At 31.0% G+C, this 23,967-nt stretch overlaps 1 protein-coding gene and 1 long non-coding RNA gene across 6 annotated transcripts in view; both read left to right on the top strand.

Annotated features, from left to right (window-relative positions):
* The window catches only part of raskol (Ras GTPase-activating protein raskol), a 484,925-nt gene that overhangs the window by 442,793 nt on the left and 18,165 nt on the right, over positions 1-23,967 (top strand). The gene's annotated exons all lie outside the window — the stretch shown is intronic.
* LOC141396389 (uncharacterized) lies at positions 15,323-18,737 on the top strand. The gene is made up of 2 exons (XR_012411152.1): positions 15,323-15,868; positions 15,914-18,737. It is a non-coding gene; the product is annotated as an uncharacterized lncRNA (long non-coding RNA).

The following is a 23,967-nucleotide window of genomic DNA, read 5'->3' on the forward strand; positions in this document are numbered from 1 at the left end:
GGGTTTTTCTATAGAAAAAATTTCCTCAGTAGCCTGAGGATGGTTTTTTCTATAGAAAAAATTTCCTCAGTAGCCAGAGGATGGTTTTTTCTATAGCCTGAGGATGGTTTTTTCTATAGAAAAAATTTCCTCAATAGCCTGAGGATGGTTTTTTCTATAGAAAAATTTTCTCAGTAGCCTGAGGAAAACATTTTCTGAGTGTTCTGAGGATGATTTTTCTATAGAAAAAAATCCTCAGTTCTCTGAGAATGTTTTTTTCTATAGAAAAAAATTCCTCAGTAGCCTGAGGATGGTTTTTTCTATAGAAAAAATTTCCTCAGTTGCCTGAGGATGGTTTTTTCTATAGAAAAAATTTCCTCAGTAGTGAGGATGGTTTTTTCTATAGAAAAAATTTCCTCAGTAGCCCGAGGATGGTTTTTATATGGAAAAAATGTCCTCAGTAGCCTGAGGACGGTTTTTTCTATAGAAAAAATTTCCTCAATAGCCTGGGGATGATTTTTTCTATAGAAAAATTTCATCAGTAGCCTGAGGATGTTTTTTTTCTATAGAAAAATTTCTTCAGAAGCCTGAGGATGGTTTTTTTCTACCGAAAAAATTTCCCCCAAAGCCAGAGGATGGTTTTTTCTATAGAAAAAATTTCCTCTGCAGCCTGAGGATGGTTTTTTCTATAGAAAAAATTTCCTCAGTAGTGAGGATGGTTTTTTCTATAGAAAAAATTTCCTCAGTAGTGAGGATGGTTTTTTCTATAGAAAAAATTTCCTCAGTAGTGAGGATGGTTTTTTCTATAGAAAAAATTTCCTCAGTAGCCTGAGGATGGTTTTTATATGGAAAAAATGTCCTCAGTAGCCTGAGGATGGTTTTTTCTATAGAAAAAATTTCCTCAGTTCTCTGAGGATGGTTTTTTCTATAGAAAAAATTTCCTCAGTAGCCTGAGGATGGTTTTTTCTATAGAAAAAATTTCCTCCGTAGCCTGAGGATGGTTTTTTCTATAGAAAAAATTTCCTCAGTAGCCTGAGGATGGTTTTTTCTATAGAAAAAAATTTCCTCAGTAGCCTGATGATGGTTTTTTCTATAGAAAAAATTTCCTCAGTTCTCTGAGGATGGTTTTTTCTATAGAAAAAATTTCCTCAGAAGCCTGAGGATGGTTTTTTCTATAAAAAAAAATTTCCTCAGTAGCCTGAGGATGGTTTTTTCTATAGAAAAAAAATCCCTCAGTTCTCAGAGGATGGTTTTTTCTATAGAAACAATTTCCTCAGTTCTCTGAGGATGGTTTTTTTCTATAGAAAAAATTCCCTCAGTTCTAAGAGGATGGTTTTTTCTATAGAAACAATTTCCTCAGTTCTCTGAGGATGGTTTTTTTCTATAGAAAAAAATTCCTCAGTTCTCTGAGGATTTTTTTTTTCTATAGAAAAAAATTCCTCAGTTCTCTGAGGATGGTTTTTTCTATAGAAAAAATTTCCTCAGTTCTCTGAGGATGGTTTTTTCTATAGAAAAAATTTCCTCAGTTCTCTGAGGATGGTTTTTTCTATAGAAAAAATTTCCTCAGTAGCTTGTGGATGTTTTTTCTATAGAAAAAATTTCCTCAGCGGTCTCAGGTGCCTTTTTCTATAGAAGAAATTTCCTCAGCTGTCAGAGGTGACTTTTTTCTATAGGAAAAATTCCTCAGTGTTGTGAGAATGATTTTTCCTAGGAAAAATTTCCTCAGTTCTTTGAGGATGATTTTTTTCTTTAGAAAAAATTCCTCAGCGTTCTGAGATGGTTTTTTCTGTACAATATGTGGTCAGAATATGTCTTTTTTCTATAGAAAAAATTTTCTCAGTGATCTGAAAATGTTTTTTTTTATAAAAAATAATTCTTCGTAGATTTTAGGATGTTTTTTCCATAGAAAGAATTCATCCGTTGTTTACTTTTTACAATCGAATAATTTCTTCATATTTTGGTTTTCTATCCTCTTTCTAACCTCAAAAAGAGAAACTTTTCCTTTCGCCATTCCCTTTTTGTGGTTCGTTCCTCATTTGGCGTTCCATTACATGATTAATTGTTTAGGTTGCGTTTTATAAGGAAATTTAATCTAATTTTTATTTTTTATATTTTTTTGTCTTATACATATTTTATTTGCTGTTTCATATTTATGTAGATTCCATATCAGGAAACTCTTTTGTTTTCGTTGTTGGCTGGCAACCACTAAATGCGATAATGTTACAACAAATATTAACCCAGTTTTGTATCATCCAGTAAGGGATCGTTCGTTGTTGTTTTTTCATTCTTCAATCGTTTCTTTTGTTACATTGGTTTTGGTGGTTGGCGACCAAACTCAGGCTGTTGTTTTGCCACAAATTGTATAGCAATTTTCTATTGTTGCCATTCCGCAAAGCTCCGTGCTCTATGGAGTTGGTAGAGATACTATGTTGTTTGAGCCTAATGGAGCTTAGGTTTGAATTGTGTCTCCTATGTTTAATGAAGGGGAAAGGGTGTTCCTAGATTGGTATAAGTAAAACTGGGGAATTGAAATAAGTAAACAGCCTTGTGATATGTAATAGGACCTGCTTTAGATTTTCTTTCATTCCTTTTTATATTACCCTTTTGATATTTAAACTTAGAAAAAAGGGGTGTGCTTAGACCATACAAAACAAAAACATGCATTAATGCCCCGTTTCGTAACTAAAACGGAGCTAGAAAAAAAATATAAAAAATTAATGATGTGTTTCATGCTTTGGGTAGGGCTGGCTGCCCGGCACCCAAAGGCAAATATCAGCCAACTAATTATAAGCTATAAAATGTATTCATTCTGTTCTTCTTCTTCTAACTTGGCAATTATCACACACAGAAAACTGCAAGGTTTGACATAGATTTTTAATTTTAAATAAAATTTAAACAGAAAAAAGTCTTGCATAATTTTCTTAATGGTCTATAAAAATCATTTCTACGCTGGCTAACAAAAATAGCAGAGAGATGTATGGCTGATGGTGATGATGATACGCACATGACATGAAACGTTGTGAACAGGCAGGCCCTAGGCAAAATTTTAGGCAAAAATGTTGGCTAAATGTAACACAAAATTTTTTGAAGAATTACAGAAAATAAAACGAAAGAAATCAAAAAATATAGTTTTTTTGTGGCTAAAAATAATTTCGAATAAAAGTGTTTTCGAAAGTCTATAGAATCTCAAGAATGCCTGCAAAATATTTTATCTGATACAATTTTTCCAATACCTAAAGGTGTTGAGGCATGTTCAAGTATCTCTTTACTGTTTGTTCTTCATGAAAACTGAAGAGGAAGGGCACCCGCATTTTTTGTTCTCTACCTTTTAGAAACGTTGATGTTAAAGAATTTCAACAAAAGATCCAATTTTAGAGAGAGAGCGAACAGATATGAAACAGAAGCAGAAAAAACCAGGCACAAGGACAGTAGGTAGACTCACAATTTTTTGTGTTTATTTTGCTGTGGCTGTGCCATGATTCTTCTGGTATCTCCTCTAAACACTTGGTATGTTGAGTCTTTGTATTTGGAATGGTATGAAGAAACATGCATATCTGCTTGCAGGCCCTTTTTGAAAAATAAAACCCAATATTATCTACAATCTGTAAAATGAGCCCTAAAGTGACGATGGATACTTTTACATTGTTCCATTACAACAACGATAAATATATCCCGCGCACAATACATACTTTATCAGAATTTAAGTGAAAATGAAATGGAAAAGCAGGGAGGTGGAAGCCAAAAGGGGATAAGAAATAATCAATCCCAATGGCAAAGGACTAAAAATGAATTTATAAGAATGGTTTTTTCTATAGAAAAAATTTCCTCGGGACCTGAAGATGGGTTTTCTATAGAAAAAATTTCTTTAGTCATCTGAGGATGGGTTTTTCTATAGAAAAAAATTCCTCATTGACTTGAGGATGGTTTTTTCTATAGAAAAAATTTCCACAGTGACCTGAGGATGGTTTTTTCTATAGAAAAAAATTCCTCACTGACTTGAGGATGGTTTTTTCTATAGAAAAAAATTCCTCTGTGGCCTAAGGATGGTTTTTTTCCATAGAAAAAAAATCCTTAGTGGCCTGAGGATGGTTTTTTTCTATAGAAAAAAATCCTCAGTAACCTGAGGATGGTTTTTTCAATAGAAAAAATTTCCTCAGTAATCTGATGATGGTTTTTTCTATAGAAAAAAATCATTAGTAGTCTAAGGATGGTTTTTTCTCGGTGACCTGAGGATGGTTTTTTATAAGAAAAAAATTTCCTCAGTCATCTGAGGATGGTTTTTTATATAAAAACAATTTCCTCAGTGACCTCAGGATGGTTTTTTCTATAGAAAAACTTCCCTAGGTCTACTGAGGATGGTTTTTTTCTATAGAAAAATTTTCTCACATTACTGAGGATGGTTTTTTCTACAGAAAAAAGTTCCTCAAGTTTACTGAGGGTGTTTTTATAGAGAAAACAATTCTTCTGTGACCTGAGGATGGTTTTTTCTATAGAAAAAAGTTCCTCAAGTTTACTGAGGGTGTTTTTATATAGAAAACAATTCTTCTGTGACCTGAGGATGGTTTTTTCTATAGACAAAAATTTCCTCAGTGACCTGGGGATGGTTTTTTCTATAGACAAAAATTTCCTCAGTGACCTGAGGATGGTTTTTTTCTATAGAAACAATTTCCTCAGTGACCTGAGGATGGTTTTTTCTATAGAAAAAATGTCCTCATTGACCTGAGGATGGTTTTTTCTATAGAAAAAATTTCATCAGTAACCTGAGGATGGTTCTTTATATACAAAAAGGATGACCTAAGGATGGTTTTTTCTATAGAAAAATTTTCCTCATTGACCTGAGGATGGTTTTTTCTATAGAAGAAATTTCCTCTGTGACCTGGGGATGGTTTTTCAATATTTGTCTGTGACGTGAGGATGATTTTTTAGGGATGATTTTTTTTGGTTTTTTCTATAGAAAAAATTTTCTCGGTGACCTGAGGATGGTTTTTTATAAGAAAAAAATTTCCTCAGTCATCTGAGGATGGTTTTTTATATAAAAACAATTTCCTCAGTGACCTCAGGATGGTTTTTTCTATAGAAAAACTTCCCTCGGTCTACTGAGGATGTTTTTTTTATAGAAAAAGTTTCCTCACTGACCTGTGGACGGTTTTTTCTATGAAAAAAATTCCCTCAGTTACCTGAGGATGTTGTTTTCTATAGAAAAAACTTCCTCAGTGACCTGAGGATGGTTATTTCTATAGAAAAAATTTCCTCGGTGACCTGAAGAAATTTTTATAGAAAAAATTTCCTCAGTGACCTGAGGATAGTTTTTTGTATAGAAAAATTTTTCTCAGTGACCTGAGGATGGTTTTTCAATAGAAAAAATTTCCTCAGTGATCTGAGAATGGTTTTTTCTATAGAAAAAATTTCCTCAGTTACCTGAGAATGGTTTTTTCTATAGAAAAAATTTCCTCAGTTACATGAGGATGGTCTTTTGCTATAGAAAAAATTTCCTCCGTGACCTGAGGATGGTTTTTTCTATAGAAAAAATTCCCTCAGTGACCTGATGATGGGATTTTTCATAGAAAAAACTTCCTCATTACTCTGAGGATGGTTTTTTTATAGAAAAAATTACCTCAGTGAACTGGGGATGTTTTTTTCTATAGAAAAAATTTCCTCAGCGACCTGAGGATGGTTTTTTCTAAAGAAAAAATTTCCTCAGTGACCTGAGGATGGTTTTTTCTATAGAAAAAATTTCCTCAGTGACCTGAGGATGGTTTTTTCTATAGAAAAAATTTCCTCAGTGACCTGAGGATGGTTTTTTCTATAGAAAAAATGTCCTCAGTACTCTGAGGATGGTTTTTATCTATAGAAAAAATTTCCTCAGTACTCTGAGGATGGTTTTTTCTATAGAAAAAAATTTCTTAGTGGCCTGAGGATGGTTTTTTCTATAGAAAAAAGTTCACAGTAACTGAGATTGACAATTTTCTATAGAAACACTTAGGTAAACTATTTTTTTCTATAAAAAATGCAGAAATATATTCCTCAGTAGCATAACGACACATTTTTTCGTTAGAAAAGGTTTCCAAGTAGCAAAACATTCATTTCTTTTCTCCCCTTAAATTTTTTTCCCAACTGCGACCCTGCCTGAATAACGCCTTCTACCACCACATGCCTGCTAGCTGCTGCTTTTCATTTTATTTCTTCTTTTTGTTGCTTCTATTTTATCCAACTGATGACATTCTGGCACTTGAGAGTCTCAAGTGAGTGTAGCCTAGGGAGGGCGGGAGTCTTCTACTCCACACACAGGCCAGCCATTACACATCATGCATTGAACATTGCATTGCGTTAAATTGCGCGTTTTCTTTATTATTTTTGTTGTTGTTGATGAACGCTTGTCGTTTTACATCTTGCAAAATGAAACCTATATCGAGTTTCTATAACAAAAAAAAACCATGCTGCACACAAAAGACTTTCAAGTCTCGGTATGTTTTTTTTTTTCAGTTAGTTGCTGCAGTTTTTTTTTTCTTTCGTCTTCAATATCTCAAAATGTGTGTTTATTTTGAAAATGTGGATGAGCTACTGCAACTAGACACGACGACGTTGAAAGATGAAATGGTTGCAAGCACATACATAAGTGTTGCTGATAAAAAGAATTGAAGACAAGAAAAGTACAAGAATTGCCAGATATCAAGAGAAAAAAAAAATAAATGGGATTAAAATTTTACATTTATCGAAACTATTTTGGATTGTGGATAGAAAGAGTCGAAATGAGGGGGGAATTACTTATTTTTTGTTTATAAAATTCTGTAAGATTGAATATAAGTACCTTGTTTTTTTTAAATATTCCTTTCATATACAGAGTGCTTACTTGGAGCTTCTTTTGAACAACCATTCATATCCTGATCCATTTCTGACCAATAGCTAATAATTTTTTATATGATAAGTGCTTCGTAATGTGTAACGATGCTAAATTGCAACAGTAAGTAAGCAGTTGCATATGCCAAGGGCTGTTTTCAATGCTTACCATGTGCATTTTTCAATGAATCATTGTTCAATTAGTAGGAACTAATAATTTTTTAATGAATGTGTAATATTATTACTTTTGTATGCAGACTGCTTACAAAGAGCTTCTTCTTTAAGAACTTTTCATTTTTGATCAATTTCTATCCACAACATTATAATTTTTATACCAAAACTGCTTACCAAAGGCTTCGTAATATGTAACGACGCTCAATTGCACCAACAAGTAAGCAGTTGCATATATATGTGGTGCTTACCAAGTGCTTCTTTGCATCAAAAATTGCTATAATGATCAGTTTAATATGTGGGGTGCTTATGAAGAGTTTCGATGTATGATCGGTAGTCTAATTTCCTTAATAAATTATAGGTTTTTTATTTTTAGTGCTGCTTACAAAGTGCTTCGTAATATGTAACGATGCTCAATTGCAGCAATAAGTAAGCAGTTGCATATCTAGAGTGCTTACCAAGTGCTTCTTTGTATGTAACATTGCTCTGATGGTCAGATTCACATGTGTAATAATTTGCGAGTGTTCCGATGTATGGACTTTCATTAATAATCACTTTCATATGTTGAGCGCTTACAAAGTGCTTCGTTTCTTTTCATGAACCGCATTCACCACCAAACACATTATTTCCCACTCTCCTCTTAACTTCTTCTTCACAAAGCCTAATATTAAAATGTTCTATGTCAGCTTACGGTAGAATTATATGCCCAATTTTGAATGTTCATTAAGCGTGGGTTGGGTAGACGCTTTAAATCTCATAAACGAATACCACCGTAGTATCACTTCATCGGATACATTTCATTATCACCATCTTTATCTTCACCATCTTCATTAGCATTTAGTGTGGAATTCTACTTAAAAATATTAAATATTCAAATTAGCCACCAAATACAATTCAAATTGTTATGTTATTTTTTATTTGGTTTTTTGAGTTTTCGTTATCATAACAATTTTCTTTATGATGTCAAATGTAGATAATACAACTTTATAGGTGAGAAATAAAACCCACGCTTAAGGGGGAAACAAATTAACATAACCATGTAAATAAGAATGAGAATATTACGATTGGAAGTTTACATTGCCTACTTTTATTTTCATTTGGAATATTTGTTTGTTATTTTTAGATATTGACTGTGAATAGTATTGAATATTTCGATTTGTGATTATAATCTGCCAGGCAAGGTTTTGATATCTCGTTTTGGAGAATATTAACAAAATGTTTAGCATTAAATTAAACGCTTAGTTGCTTATGAAGTGCATCTGTGGAAGGCATTATTAGCTTTGTGTCTGTTTTATTATTTTAAAATATATTCGCCCTATTCCCAGTAAATTGATATTGAATTCCAAGAACACACATGAAAATCGGTCATGTAGATACTTTATCGCCAACATCTACCTACCAAAATGCTCCCTTTATGCATCCATTTTGATTACTCAGTCCTTTTCACCACTTACCATTCATAAACAGTATATCACTTTCTAAAGGTAACATTGGCAAGAGCATAAATGATTACATTACTGCGTAATTTTTGCATCTACTTTGATTACAATATAGTGTTCTTGACAACACGCAGAGAAAAAAATATGTTTGATCCAACAATATTCCAAGAGCAAAATATGTATTGTTAACATATTGTTGGATTCCTTATGTAGTATTGTGAATCCAACAATCGTTTTTGTTAAATCCAGAAATAATTTGTGTCAACTGAACAATATTTCTCTCTTTTCTTTGAACATTTTTTTCTCTTCTCTCGCTATTCGATGCCGTGTTGAAAAAACAATTTTGGTGAGTTGTGGTGTTTGTATGACATGCTGCCCTTAACTTTGTATTTGTGTGTATGTATACGAACAATGAGACTCTTGTTTTTATTTGTTTCTGTTTTGTTTCATTCTTCTTCTTTATTTCATTCTCCTTTCCTTTTCATGTTTGTTGTGGTGTTTAATTATTCCTTATGTTGTGGTGGCTGCTTGTGGCTTGTTGTTTGCCTTTGTTGTCAGCTAAAGTAGCAAACCATGTATTGCGTTCATCAATGCTCGTAATATTATACGCGATATTTATATCAAAGTTATGTGGAAAGTGTATATGAGAAGTATATACACTCAAATCAAAAATTTTAGTATCTAGTTTTCAGGGCTGACAATATGTTTTGTTAAAAATTTAGATTATGATTGTTCCTACAATCGGTATTGTTAACGATTTTTACAATATTGCGGAAATTTGAAAGTTGTTTTTGTTTTCTATGTTCGGAACAAAAGATGGTATTTTTGGATTTGGGTTACAATGTTTGTACAAAACAAACACATTTTTGGAACCAAAATAGATATTTTTGTTCCAACAAAACCGAAAAATATTTTTTCTTTGCGTGTATGAATAGTTTTGAATGTTTCTATTTGTTAATTTAATCTTCAAACCTATTTTGGAGAAGATTACCAAAAAAAAGTCCCCTTTGTCTTCATATTGCAATACCCTAAATGAATTTTAGTTGTTTATACACTTTACTATTAGTGTCTGCTTACCAAATGCTCCCTTTATGCATCCATTTTGATTACTCAGTCCTTTTCGTGTAAACGAATTGTTCTTTTATCTTTAAATTTCACGAATTCCCATTCATAAATCAGTATTTCTTTTTCAAAGGTAAAAGTAATTCAAAATATTAGAAAAGCTTACATTTCAGCTTACTTCATTCATCTTTTGTGATTACAAGGTCGTTTTCTTGAATGTGAATATTTTTGAATATTTCTCTTTGTGGTTCTAATCTTTCAGGCCAGGGGTTTTTTAGATAGACAACATATTTTTGAGAAGATTACAAAAAAAAAATGACCGACGAAGTGGTCGTTTTTCAATACCCTATATGAAATTTGATTGTTTATACACTGTATTATCAGTTACTGCTTACCAAATGCATACTTTATGCATCCATTTGGTTAGACAGATCTTTTCTTAGAAATTAATTGACCTTTTACCATTAACTTACATAAATTTACATTCATAAGTCAGTATTCGCCTAATAAAGTTAAACCCAATTGCTATGGGCATACATGTTGCTTACATTTTAGCTTACCAAGTGCTTCATTTTTGCATCAACTTCGATTACAAGGCATTATTCTTCACACGTCATCGCTATTTTATTATTTAATTTTAAGGATTCACTATTTCACGTCATTATTCTGCTTACGCAAGACATCTGCTTAGTTTTCTGCTTACCTAGTACTTACCTATTGCATCCATTTGGATTACATAGGCCTAGAAATAAGTTTTCTATAAGAATACAGTTTCTTTTAGAACGACTTTTAATTTATTAAAGTAAAGTTTTCAGAACCTCTCATCCCTCTATATTCTCTACTAATTTCTGTCTAGTCACTCGATGGTGGTCTTACTTGTTTTCAATTGATAAATTGATACTACCATAAAACATCTACAAAGAAATTTTCTAACCGGAAGAGGGGATTATTGGAGAAAATATGAAAGATGAGTGTGTATGCGTCTGAGCTATTTGTATTGATTAATTATCTTTGGCAGACAATAAACAAGTTGTTGTTTTACCTCACACAAAAGAGAAAGAAATATGGAGACATGACATTTAACACAAAAAATCAAAAAACTTTGTTAAATATCATAGAGCAAACACAACATTTAAGGAAAATTCTCATAAATTCCAAAAAAGAAAAAAAAGAAAACAAAGAAGCCCACATATTTTTTACCTAATCAAAAATGTATGCGATGAAGTAATTTGTCAAACCTGCAGTGGAGATTGTGAATGCATTAAGCATAAAATTGGAATTTTTTGTTTATTTTTAAACGTTTGAAAAAGTTTTGTGAACCTATCGAAAAAACCCCTTTTATTTTGATTAAATATGACACCATTTCTTCACTAGGCAGCCATTTATTAGATATTTTCAGGTGGAGTTAAAATTTTTCTCACCCCATATACATACATATCAAACAGAGTTGAGTTACTGAGCAGCTGTTGCAGTAGAAGGGGGAAATAGATTCTAAAACGTTTTCATTTTCACAAAGTGCCAAGCAAGTGTTTATTTTTTTTCTTCTTCCTCTACTTTAGTCATCTCCTTTGCATTTCATTTGGTGTACATTTCTAAGTAAACAACAGCAACGTTTGAAAACCTCAAATGCTTGATTAACATATTCTTGAAAAAATAAACAAACCATAAAAATAAAACAGACGAAAAAAACATCTCTCAACAGTTTAACCACACATGGCTAACAAAATTCTACTACAGCTACTACTCCTCCAAATGCCCTATACATTCATTCATTTTTTCTAAATTTTTTCCTCTATCTTTCTTCATTGCTATGACGATAATCCCTCCATACATTTTCCACCATTATCCCAGCAAGATTGTCGTCATCACATGACATTATTTGCTGAAAAAGAGACGACAAGAACAACATTTGTAGGCTTAGCACACACCTTAAAATATGTGAATTCCTTAAATGAAGCCATGAAGCTCCATATCCACAACCCAATCCACTCTAGCAACCAACCAGCCATAATCTATCCCATCCATCCATGTATTATTGCGTGCCTTTGGAATTTTGATGATGTTTGTTTGTTGATTGTGTCTTCTCATGAATAAAAAGTATTTGAGGAGTAGATTTATGCCATACTCCTTCTCTCCTCGTTTTTCTGAATGCCTTCCTTATTTAAATTAGAAATCTTTTTCTTTGAAATAGGGATTTCTGTTTACAGAAAGTGTTGCTATTTAACGCCAGAGGGCATTTTCACGTTCCAAGAGAGAAATTTCTTATTGGTGAATTCTTCTAATGGGAAGGAGAACAAAATTTTAAGGCAAAGCCACTTTGGATTTCCAATAAGAAAATTTTGAAAATATAGCCTTTAATTTCTTTTATTATAGTGAACATGATTCCTGTGACCATATAGTAAAGTAAAAGTAAGTAAAAGTTTTAGGGAAATGTGTAAATTGATTAGTAAATAGAAACGCTTTCTGGTAAATCCACTCAAATCTTCCGATCCAGATTACATTAGTATCATAAAGATATTTGAAGTTTTTGAAATTAATTAGGCTGTACTATAGTGAACATGATTCCTTTAACCATACCACAAAAGAATAATATTTAAATTAAAGTAAAAAATTTCACAGAAATTTGGGAATTGATTCATAACTTGTAAAACTTTGTGATGAATCCACTCAGATTCTCTAAACCACACTGAATATCATATTTGTAGTTTTTAAATTGTTTAAGCTGTTCTATAGTCAATATGATTCCTGTGACCATACCACGAAGGAATAATATGCACATAAAGGAAAAAGTAGTAAAAGTCTAACAGAAATATATAAATTGATTCCTAACTAGCAAAATTTCATATAAATCCACTCTAATCTTCGGGTCCAGAGTGAGTGAGTAGCATAAAAATATTTAAAGTTCTTGATTTTGGTTAGGTAGTTCTAATAGTGAACATGATTCCTGTGACCATATAGTAAAGTAAAAGTAAGTAAAAGTTTTAGGGAAATGTGTAAATTGATTCCTAACTAGCAACGCTTTCTGTGAATCCACTCAAATCCTCCGATCCAGATTAAGAAAGTATCCTAAAGATATTCGAAGTATTTGAAATTAATTAGGCTGTACCATAGTGAACATGATTGCTTTAACCATACCACAAAAGAATAATATTTAAATTAAAGTAAAAAATTTCACAGAAATTTGGAAATTGATTCGTGTAAAACTTTGTGATGAATCCACTCAGACTGTCTGACCCAGACTGAATATCATATTTGAAGTTTTCGAAATTCGTTGGGTTGTTCTATAGACAATATGATTCCTGTGACCATATCACGAAGGAATAATATGCAAAGTCTAACAGAAATATATAAATTGATTACTAACTAGCAAAACTTTCAGATGAATTCACTCTGACCTTCTAGTCCAGAGTCCGTGAGTAGCATAAAAATGTTTGAAGTTCTTGATTTTGGTTAGGTAGTTCTAATAGTGAACATGATTCCTGTGACCATATAGTAAAGTAAAAGTAAGTAAAAGTTTTAGGGAAATGTGTTAATTGATTCGTAACTAGCAACGCTTTCTGGTGAATCCACTCAAATCTTCCTATCCAGATTAAGTAAGTATCCTAATGATATTTGAAGTTTTTGAAATTAATTAGGCTGTACCATAGTGAACATGGTTCCTTTAACCATACCACACAAGAATAATATTTAAATTAAAGCAAAAAATTTCACAGAAGTTTGGAAATTGATTCTTAACTTGTACAACTTTGTGATGAATCCACTCAGACTGACCCAGACTGAATATCATATTTGAATTTTTTGAAATGGTTTAGGATGTTCTATAGCCAATATGATTCCTGTGACCATACCACGATAGAATAATATGTAAATAAAGAAAAAATAGTAAAAGTCTAACAGAAATATATAAAATGATTCCTAAATAGCAAAACTTTCATATGAATCCACTCTAATCTTCGGGTCCAGAGTGAGTGAGTAGCATAAAAATATTTAAAGTTCTTGATTTTGGTTAGGTAGTTCTAATAGTGAACATGATTCCTGTGACCATATAGTAAAGTAAAAGTAAGTAAAAGTTTTAGGGAAATGTGTAAATTGATTCGTAACTAGCAACGCTTTCTGGTGAATCCACTCAAATCTTCCTATCCAGATTAAGTAAGTATCCTAATGATATTTGAAGTTTTTGAAATTAATTAGGCTGTACTATAGTGAACATGATTCCTTTAACCATACCACAATAGAATAATATTTAAATTAAAGTAAAAAATTTCACAGAAATTTGGAAATTGATTCTTGTAAAACTTTGTGATGAATCCACTCAGATTGTCTAACCCAGACTGAATATCATATTTGAAGTTTTTTTAAATTGGTTAGGCTGTTCGGTAGTCAATATGATTCCTGTGACCATACCACGAAAGAATAATATGTAAATAAAGAAAAAATAGTAAAAGTCTAACAGAAATATGTAAATTGATTCCTAACTAGCAAAGCTTCCAGATGAATCCACTCTAATCTTCGGGTCCAGAGTGAGTGCGTAGCATAAAAATATTTAAAGTTCTTGATGTTGGTTAGGTAGTTCTAATAGGGAACATGATTCCTGTGACCATATAGTAAAGTAAAAGTAAGTAAAAGGTTTAGGGAAATGTGTAAATTGATTCCTAACTAGCAACGCTTTCTGGTGATTCTACTCAAATCTTGCGATCCAGATTAACTAAGTATCCTAAAGATATTTGAAGTTTTTGAAATTAATTAGGCTGTACCATAGTGAACATGGTTCCTTTAACCATACTACAAAAGAAAATATTTAATTTTTCCACTAATAAATTAGTTGTTTTAAAATAATAAAACAACAACAATGGGATTAAGCCAGACTATTTTGAAAAGACAAAATTGTATTAGCTATCCCAATAAAAAACGACGCCACCAATGTTCGATTTGAGAAACATTGGCACCGTTTGTATGGTTGGCTGCGACAAGCTACCAACTACATTTTGTTATGTGCATTCGCCGAAATTCGACGACACATAGCAGTGGGAAAAGGTTTGGTTTGTTTCGTAAACACTTTCGTCGGAGTTATGTTAGGTTGCCAAAGAAAAACTTCTCATTGAAGTTTTTTCTTTGTTCACCTTTATACTTCGAGCTGACGATTGATGTTTGGTTATAAAAAGTTTCTTGTTGAAAAACTTATTGAAAAATAATTTCGGTGGAGAATATCCACAAACAAGAAACAAGGGAACTTATGAGATCCAGTGGCGTGGATCGAAACTAGTCTTCCTTGCCTTACCCGTTGGCGAACAATGCCAATCTTTTTCCACCAATAAATTAGTTGTTTTAAAATAATAAAACAACAACAATGGGATTAAGCCAGACTATTTTGAAAAGACAAAATTGTATTAGCTATCCCAGTAAAAAAGGACGCCACCAATGTTCGATTTAAGTAACCCACAATTAATAAATTGATTCCTGTTCGCATCTTGAATCTGTGCCAAAATTTGTTAAATGTTCCTGAAGGCCATAACCTCAGAAGTAATCGCTGTATCATCTTGAACTAAGTTGATTTTGAAAGTGCAGAAGCTGTTCTCCAAATTGGCGTATGATAAAGATATATTTCCAATTAAGAGTCCCATAAAATATACAAATTGATTCCTAAGCGTGGTGAATCTAATTATAAAATACCCTCGACCCAGGATACATACCAATGCAAATTGCTGCGTTTAAAGGTTACGATTCTACAAAATTAGTTTTTAAATGTATTTAAACTCCTTTGTGAGGATATACTCTAATGAAATTGCCGAACAAATCTAGTATTTTTGAATTCTGGGCACCAAATCCCTGAAGACCATAAAATCAGGAATTCTCCTTGTATCTCTATAAAACAAATAGATTTTAAAAGCGGGGACAATGTGCTTCAAAATGCTATACGAAATTGAAATGTACCAAATAAAATGTACCCCACAATTGGTAAATTGATTCCTCTGCTCGCCTTGAATCGATGTCAACATTTCATTTTTTTTCAACCTTTCAATCTTGGCCAAAAAATTTCTGAAGGCCATAACCTCAGAAGTTTTCTTTAATTAATTCTCTTTCGAGTTGAGCTTATTAGACCTATTATATACATTGAAAAATTAGGAGTCTACCGAAGTCCCACACATTCAACCATTACGCTACGTTTCACGGGTGGTTAAGCCGATCTTCAGGCGTATTGAATGTTGTTTTTGTGGCAGACGAAGGCAAAGCTTGGGAACTAGTATATATATCGCACTTCATTAGATAAATGCATATGCGAAATTATGTCAGTTATTTGAAACTCCAAACTTTTCCTATAGTCCTGCTTGGTAATCCCATTTTTCAATGTTCACAAATACTATGGTAATTTTTATTCCTATGTAAGTTTTATTCCTATGGTAAGTTTTATTGCTCTCCTATATCAGAAGATTTTTTGATCATCAATTATTGTCTACTAAAGTTTTGACAAGTTGATGGTGGTTCAGAACGCTAAGACGCCGGCAACCTTGACACTCAGTTGTCGGAGACCCAGCTTCGAATCCCAGCCTGGCTCATGCTGAAATTATTTTTTATTTTTGCCTTATTAAGGCGAAGGTCATTTATAGTGATATTTAATTAATTCTCTTTCGAGTTGAGCTTATTAGACCTATTATATACATTGAAAAATTAGGAGTCTACCGAAGTCCCACACATTCAACCATTACGCTACGTTTCACGGGTGGTTAAGCCGATCTTCATGCCGATCTTCAAGTTTTCGTTGTATCGCCTTGAATTAAGTTTATTTTAAAAGTGCAGACCATGTTCTTTAAAATACTGTATAATAAAAATATATATTTTAAATTAAAAATCCTATAAAATATACAAATTTATTCCTACGCGTGGCGAATTCACTTCCAAAATATCATAACCACAATCAATTCAAAATATGGATAGAAGTCATACATTTCTCTACTGTTTCTATCAGAAATTCTTTGAGACCGCTTCCTAAGACTAATGACTTTATTTGTTACGAATTTCAATTTTCTAGCAAATGATTAATTATTCCCAAGAAGATCCTCTTGATGACTGTTGAAAATTCAACACTTGTCTTAATTAACTTCGAGGCAAAGAAAAAGTCAATGTTTCTTCTCCTGGATTAAAAGAAAAATATAAAAATCATAAGAATTAAAGCAAAATTATATGGAAATTTTCAATTTCGTGTAACTTAATATCCTTGGCTTATCTTTTCAAAACAACAACTAATTTACCAATAACAAGTTGTTGTAATCTTTACTTCAATCGCCTACTAAGAGCCGCACTCATTGCAAAGATGTATTGTAAAGACAAATCTTCAAATTTATGATCACCCAAAATTACGTGTCATACAACAATTTACTGCACGAAACATCAAGGAACTAAAAAAACAACAACAATATATTTTACATTCCTCAATTTTTGTTGTAAAAATATCCTCCACATCCTTTCAGGCATGCGTAAATAATTGTTTCTTGAGGATAGAGTAGAGGTTAAGTGAGCGTATGCATTTATGATCCGGGTTTTCTACCTGCTTTGGGTTGTGTTTCCCTTTAACCTCACCAAAAACGCCAGTTGTTTTTGGTGATCTCCCACTTCACCACTTGTTTGCTTTGATGTTTGAACTAAAAATATAGAAATTTCCGTATTTTTGTCTATTTCCAGTTTTTGTTTCAGAGAAAGGGGATTTTTTTCGTGTGATATTTGAAAATAAGCAGGTGATGAAGTTGGGAAAAAGGATAGAAATATTTTGTGTAGACGCTAGTTGTCCCTTTCTTTTAACAGGCAACGGCGGTTATTTGTGGACCTTTGACCTTAGAGATAGTTTCGTAGTAATTATTCTAGTTATTCTTGGGACATTTAGTGGTTTAGTTGGCATTTAAGCGGTTTCGCGTTACAAGTTGGCAAAAAATTAATCTACGCTCAAAATTTCCATTTCACATAAGTAACAAGTGTGATTGCAGAACGCCTATTTTTATTTGTGGCCTCAAATAATGGTTTGTCAAGTGTTTTGGCAAATTTCAAAGATCTCCAAATCAAGATTATTTTCGAGCGGATTAAATCTGCAATTTATAAATATTTTGGAAACTTGAAGGGAATTGGTTGGCGTTTCGTGAAGTGCTTGTGGAAAAATATGTGGATAAACGCAAAAATAGAAAATCGAAAAGTATTTAAGGAAGATTGAAACATAAAATATAGTGTTCAGGCTGTCTTATGGACCATTCTACGGAAACAAAATTCAAAAAAAGATGGATCAGAAGATTATGAATTCTTAGAGGGTGTTTGATATATAAAATGTACAAAACCCCCAGCATTTGTGAACCAAAAATAAAAAGAGTTGAAGTTTTGAACTAGAGATTCCTACTGTGCCTCCTACCTTCTATGAAAAAAACTCAAAAAATTGGTGATAAGTGAAACTAAAAGACCCAGTGATTAATTTTAGAATTATTTGCCCTAAAAGATTGTTTTATCAAAGAAGAAAACATCCAGAAAAAATAAAACTTGATTCCTACTTCCCATATACTATTTAAGGGTGTGATTCCTACTGTCTCATCTAACTTCTATGTGAACAAGCTTTAAGAATGTGATGAAAAAGAAACTATAAGACCCTGTGATTAATTGAAGAACATAAATTCATTGAAAATTTGTTTATTTGGAGTGAAAACTACGCCATTAAAATTAAATGTGATTCCTACTGTGCAAATACAGCAAGTAATAAAAGTGATTCCTACTGTCCCCCATCTACTTTTAAAGTAAAGTACATTATTAAAAGAGAATTTTTGAAATGTTTTCAATATATTGAAGCTATCCAAAGAATTTAAAATGCATATTTCTCCTTCCTCCCTTGAGGTAAAGAAATAACAGTAATTGTTCACAAAGCCAACCTAATAATTCTCATTCACTTTGTTAAAAACTGCTCAACATAAATTAAACCAACATTTGACATTAAATGTAGTTTGAACATCATCTGGAACACATTAACAAATTATTTAATGTTGTAACACTCCCATCACAAAACTACGAAACCTTAGTAAATACCTCAACCCTCGGCACCCCACCAAGAGTGCTCGCTCTAACAGTGACAATTACAATGTCAAAGCTAGTCATGGTCATTTGAAACAAATACAAAAAAGAAACAATTCATATAGCAAACGTAAGCTTCTGGCGGCAACTGAGATGATGACTGGCCATCCACAAATCACAACCTCCAAGTGTTAAATTTCAAAATAACAAAAACTAAGAATACATAAACCAACAATCTACAATTCAAAAATTGCTTGACTTTGTTTTGTCAAGAATCATCTAACCGTTAAAGCTTGTTTTTGTAAAAAATTGTAACAAAACATTTGTGAAACAAAAGCAGCCAAACCTTTCAAGAACCTCCAAATATTCTCATCACAAAAGAAAGCCCTTGCTGTTTTTGTTTGTTACCGCTTGTACCTACCTCCTCTTGTGTCACCAAGGGGGTATAGCTTTTTTGGTTTGCTGAATGGAATTGGCTTCAAAATTTTTGGATATTTCACAAAGTTTGGTTTTGAATTTTTCCCATACACGACTGTATCACATATCCAGACGAATGTTTAATGAATTTTTCGATGATGAGCCAACGAGCTATAGTATCGAGTTTGCCAGAGGTAAGATTCTTTAACAATTATTTTGGGTGGACATTTTTGTGCATTAAAGGGTATGGAAACTTTTTAGCAATATCTATTAAGTATGAAATTTTGATAAGCGGTTATTTAAAAAAACTGTATTTTTTTACTAAAAATTTAATGATTTTTTCAAAAAAAAAAACATATTTTTTTAATTGAAATTATTGAAAATTTTTTTACTTAAATAAAAAAAGTTAAAATAAAAAAATAATAAAAAATAAAAATACTTAAAAAAATATATATTTTATATTTACAATTTTATGAACCGATTAAAAAACGTTTCTACAAAAATTAAAAAACGTTTCATTAAAAATATGTATGTTTATGCTACAATTAAAATTTTATTATTCTGATCAAATTTCAAAAATTTTTAAAGCGTCTTCGAAAATTATTTGATATTAAATGGGAATTTTGAAATTTCGAATCAGACGCAGATTCAGATGACATAAATTCGATATGACCTGGGAAAGGCATATATCTACCTATTTACTCCGTTTATATGCATATTTAGTTCCTGTTTCGTGTTCCAAACGTTCCAGAAAGTCTTAGAATATCATAATATGCATTTTTTGGCGAACCGGTTCTAAACGGGTTTGAACCGGTTATGTGAAATTTTTACATGAAATAAATTCCCTTTGCCTAGAGAAGTCAAAAACATCAATATTATTTAATTGGAAAGTAAGCCTAAAGTTCTGAATGAGAACCGGTTCGAATGAAAAATTACTCAAAACTGATATTTATAAAAAAAGAAATTCTTAAAAAAATGGAAATATTCCAGATGGATTTCACTTTGTTAGCGTCTAGGGAAATTCTTTGGAGTTTAATACGAATTTTAAAAAAACATTCGATTTGGTATTCTCGTGTTGAAAATTTTTCAAACCCGGTTTGAAGCCTCTCTTAAAATACTTATAAAATCATTTTTGCTTATTAGTTCAACTTCTAAATGCTGTAAAATGTCTTAAAATAAAATAATATGCATTTTTTGGCGAACCGGTTCAAAACGGTTCTGAACCGGTTATGTGAAATTTTTACATGAAATAAATTGCCTTTGCCTAGAGAAGTCAAAAAACATCAACATTATTTTTTTCTATGCCATTTAATTGGGAAATAAGCCAAAAGATCTGAATGTGTTCAGGTCCAAAAGAAAAAAAAAATAACTCAAAATTATTTTTTTACAAAATAACCACAAATGTTAAGAGAAAATTCTTAAACATATTTTTAAATATATATTCCAAATGCGTTCGATTTTGTCAGCGTCATAGAACAATTCTTTGGAATTCAATACGAATTTTAAAAATATTCGAATTAGAATTCTCATATTGAAAATTTTTCATAAATACTTTAAAAATCATTTTTACTTATTAGTTTATCTTCCAAATGCTGTAGAATGTCTTAAAATAATATAATATGCATTTTGTGGCGAACCGGTTCAAAACGGTTCTGAACCGGTTATGTCAAATTTTTACATTAAATAAATTCCCTTTGCCTAGAGAAGTCAAAAAACATCAAAATCATTTTTTTCTATGCCATTTAATTGGGAAATAAGCCAAAAGATCTGAAAAAATTAACTCAAAATTATTTTTTAACAAAATAACCACAAATGTTAAAAGAAAATTCTTAAACATATTTTTAAATATGTATTCCAAATGCATACGATTTTGTTAGCGTGTTAGAAAATTCTTTGGAATTCAATACGAATATTAAAAATATTCGATTTACTATTCTCATATTGAAAAATTTTCAAACCCGGTTCATAAATACTTTAAAAATAATTTTTAATGATTAGTTCTTCTTCCAAATGCTGCAAAATGCCTTAAAATGTTTTAAGTTGTATTTTTTGGCGAACCGGTTCAAAACAGTTCTGAACCGGTTATGTGAAAATTTTACATAAAATAAATTCCCTTTGTCTATAGTAGTCTAAAAACATCAAAATATTTTTTTTTTTTAATTTGCTGTTTCATTGAAAAATAAGCCAAAAGTTTTAATGCGAACCGGTTCAAAAAGAAAAAATATTTAACACGATTAGTATGACAATCTTGTTGAATGAATTTACATTTATTCTGCAATTTATTGTTTTCTTATCTCACTTTTTTGTTAGGCTTTACCTTTTGTTCGCAAAGATCTATAATTCTCATATTGGATTTTGGTTTTTGCATAACCGGTTCCTCAGTCCTTAACTCTAAATACCCGAAAAAGCCTATTTTGACATTTATTTTTTCTTCCAAATGCTGTAGAATGTCTTAGCATAAAATAATATGAATTTTTTGGTGAACCGGTTCAAAACGGTTCTGAACCGGTTATGCGAAAATTTTGCACAGAGTAATTAGTTTTAACACAGGGAAGCTTAAAACATCAAATTAAAATTTTTGCAGTGTAAATTCAGTGATATAGAAGAAAAAAACATAAAATTTTAAACCGGTTCTAGGGAAGAAAAGGTGAAAAATTCGCTTAAAACATATTTAGCAATTTTTGAATTTATTATCTGCTTAAATTGGAACCAAAAACGCCCTGAAAATCTAAAATCTATAATTTTTGGCGAATCGGTTCAAATCGGTTTGAACCGGTTATGTGAGATTTTTACATCAATCGATGCCTGGACAAATTATAAATATAATTTACATAGAAATTTTCAATCGTAATTATTATTTGAGAATCTGTTGCAATAAAAATCTATGTAATTTTTATTTAAATTCCAAGTACAAAAATTTTAAAGAAACTTACACACACTTAGACACATTTTATCATTCTATTATTTAAATTTGTGCATGGCATTCCACTTCCCATCTCTGGTGTCTATAAATATTCATTATAAATCAGAATAATTTAACTTATCTCTTTGAAAAAAATAATGTATAAACAATGACAGCTTAGGTGTTATAGAATTTTCAATTTTTTTTCATTTCATTGCAATGTTATTATTGGTCATGTTCTGTCAGATTAGAAAATTTATGAATAATAAAAAATAACAATCAATAAAATTATTATGAATTATTTAAACGAAAATTTAAATAAAATATGGAAATAAATTTTAAATTGTAGATTTGTTGGTACAGTAATAAAAGTGAAAGATAAAAACTACAAATGCCTCAATGTTAATATTTTTTCAAATTTTATGCTGTTGTATTTGTTGTATTTAGCCACCTTTTACAACAATCTAAACCTATTATTACAAATATTTGGTTTGCTACATTTTTTTACAAGGTGTTATGAAACATGTTTTGGTTTGATGCTTGTATTCCCCTGGCTATAGATTGAAACACATAAAAACATGACAGCTTTAATCTTAGGTTTTGAGTTATTTAAGGAAACTATGAAACATGTTTTGAACATGTAATTTACAAGATTATGATTATAACTTAGTAGACAAGTGGTAGGTAATATCAAAAAGAGTTGAAAAAAATTGTTAAATATTTTAGGATTTAATTTTGAATTTAAATAAGAAGAATTCGGATTTAGTTGACCAAAAACAACTAAACTTTTATTGAAACTCCTCAAAATGTGTAACAGAACTTTCGAAAACCCCAAATCATCAGTTTTTAGCGAAACGGTTCAAACCGGTTCAGAACCGGTTATGCGAAATTTGTTTCTCAAACAACTTCTCTTTTCATATAAAAGTGATATATAAATAAAATAAAATTTTATGAGCACAATTTGACTGCATTTTGTTGAAAATATGGAATGAGAAATTATTTTTTAATTTGAGTATTTTTTTTTTTTTTGATATTTTTATTTATTTTGAATTTAAAGTAGAAAAACCCGGATTTATGTGACCAAAAACATTTTTAAAACTATTGAAACTCTTCAAAATATGTAAAAAACCACTCGAAACCACCGAATGGACAATTTTCGGCAAAACGGTTCAAACCGGTTATGCGAAATTTTTGTCTGAAAAGAATTATTTTTTCACATACAAGTGAAATATAAATGAAATAAAATTTTATGAGCACTACTTGACTGCATTTTGTTGAAAATATAGAGATAGAATGAGAAATTATTTTTTAATTTCAGTATTTTCTTATTTTTATTTATTTTGAATTTAAAGTAGAAAAATCCGGATTTAGTTGACCAAAATCGTCTAAAAAATTATTGAAACTCTTCGAAATGTGTAAAAGAACTTTCTGAAAACCCAAATCACCAGTTTTTGGCGAAACGGTTCAAACCGGTTTTGAACCGGTTATGCGAAATTTTTGTCTCAGACGACTTCTTTTTTCATATAAAAGTGAAATACAAATGAAATAAAATTGTATAAGAACAATTTTACTGCATTTTGTTGAAAATATTTTTCTTTTTTTTTTTTAATTCCAGTAATTTATTTTAAATTTAATGTAGAAATTTAATTTATTTGGACCAAAAACATTAAAACAGTTGTTGAAACTCTTCTAAATGTATAAAAGAACTTTCTAAAACCCAAAATTTGCAGCTTTTGACGAAACGGTTCAAATCGGTTCTGAACCGGTTATGCGAAATTTTTGTCTCAAACGACTTCTCTTTTCATATACAAGTGAAATATAAATGAAATAAAATTTTATGAGCACAATTTCATAGGATTTTGTTAAAAATAATCTCATTAATCTCAAGAGATTATTTCTTTTAATTTCAGCCATTATTTACATTTTTAGTTTTTAAGGAGAAAATTAATTCACTTTTCAAAAAAAAAAAAATTAATTATAATAATTTGTAACACATTAAGGAGGCTTCCAAATGAACTAAGAGCAATAAAATTCTGCAAATCTTTTGTTTATAAAAACAAAACTTAGCACAAAAAATATAAATAAATTCCAAAAAAAAAGAAATATCTAAGTGATGGACATTTT

Source organism: Musca autumnalis, unplaced genomic scaffold (assembly GCF_047663935.1).
Source record: "Musca autumnalis isolate F117 unplaced genomic scaffold, ASM4766393v1 scaffold_3, whole genome shotgun sequence".
Lineage (NCBI taxonomy): Eukaryota > Metazoa > Arthropoda > Insecta > Diptera > Muscidae > Musca > Musca autumnalis.